We start from the raw sequence: 1,602 nt of genomic DNA on the forward strand, positions 1-1,602 counted from the left end.
AGGCAAAGATGTTCATAATGATATACATGTTATGCAAGTGAGGACTTAATTTGCATAATTAATGAGGAAATTGTATAATTCCATTGTTCGCAATAACTGGACTTCAATAAATGTAACACATGTTAATTATGATAGGTGGAATATAAGCAGATACCAAATATGGTAATGAGGAACTTATTTGCATAATTTATGTAATAATTGCAAAACCGCTTTATGATTAATAATGGGAATTTTATAATTGTGACATGTGTACGTTTGTCAATGATGAACAACACAATGCATAAATTATGTTAATGTCTTAGTCAATTGCATGAAATTTACGAAAGCTCTAAATTTTCATGGAGGTATGAGATCGCCGAACTCTAGTTATTATTATAAGTTTGTTTCTTCTTTTTTTGCCATACATTGTACCGTGTACGATCGTTGCGCAATAAACTTCTTCTTTATGACACGGAGCTATCTAACAGCCAACTCAAACGCACAATCCTACACACAATTACTGATGAGTTCACAGTAAGATATTTAAAAAACACGCACATATGTTTCACTGGTTAACGCTAGTTCGCCTTTATCCATGGGGTAACCTATATCCGTTGTATTTGGAAACAAGGTATTCACTTGGGACATCAAGCCAACGGACAAGGGTTAGAATTGCAGTACAGTGTGCAAAATGCTGCAGTTTGAAAACAGTATCCGTCGACTTGATATCACAGGATAAAATAAGCTGCTGTTTTTAAAGACAACGGATATAGGCTACCCGTGGATAAAGGAGAACTAGCGTTACATTTATCACCCCATTCACTACAGATTCCACAACAACAGTCAACTATGATTAACCGCTTACCAGTGACGGACTAAAAGACGTTTCCTCCCTTTCCTTCCTGTTCACCTTTCGGGGATTGATTTTCTGAGGGATGTCCAGTATTTTGCGGCGCCTGCATGACCTGACCCGAGTAAATATTAAGATTAATTTGTTTCTGTGCTGACCGTTGTGAGGCTCACCATCGGTAAATACTCGATTCTTATTTGGTGTTCTTGAAATAAGGTGCATTTATCACGTCTGTAGTGATCAATAAATTTCACACGCGGCGCCGAAGAGCTTATATCAAGACCGCTGGGTGCCCTCCGAGGTCGCACTCTCGAGTTATACGACCAAATTTCCCATAAGCGCGTCCATACATCACCCGATATAACCTTTTCTTCAAGACTTCTTCGGCGCTGCGCTGCGTTTTTCAGAGAATACATATATACTGTAAATGAAATTAAGTTCGCGGGGATTTAATTTCACGGTAGCGGGAAAAATGACTTTTCGCGGTGGTTCTTAAGTTCGCGGTAGCGCCATGCACTGTAGTCTCTTATTGCCATGGAAAAATGTTCGCGGTGGTCTTAAGTTCGCGGTTTAGCTGCCACCGCGAAAACTGCTAACATTAAAACACTGCGAAAGTTTACATTTACAGTATATTGGGGATCATATCGCGGAAGTAAACCATTACAAACTGTTGCTAATATTTTTTGATTTCTTTTATAGATAGGCCATGTTATATGGATGCATCCTTTTTTAACTTAGAACTGATGCAAGCGTGCTAAAAGTTTACGATTGGT

This window comes from Branchiostoma floridae, chromosome 3 (genome assembly GCF_000003815.2).
Source record: "Branchiostoma floridae strain S238N-H82 chromosome 3, Bfl_VNyyK, whole genome shotgun sequence".
Taxonomy (NCBI): Eukaryota; Metazoa; Chordata; class Leptocardii; order Amphioxiformes; family Branchiostomatidae; genus Branchiostoma; species Branchiostoma floridae.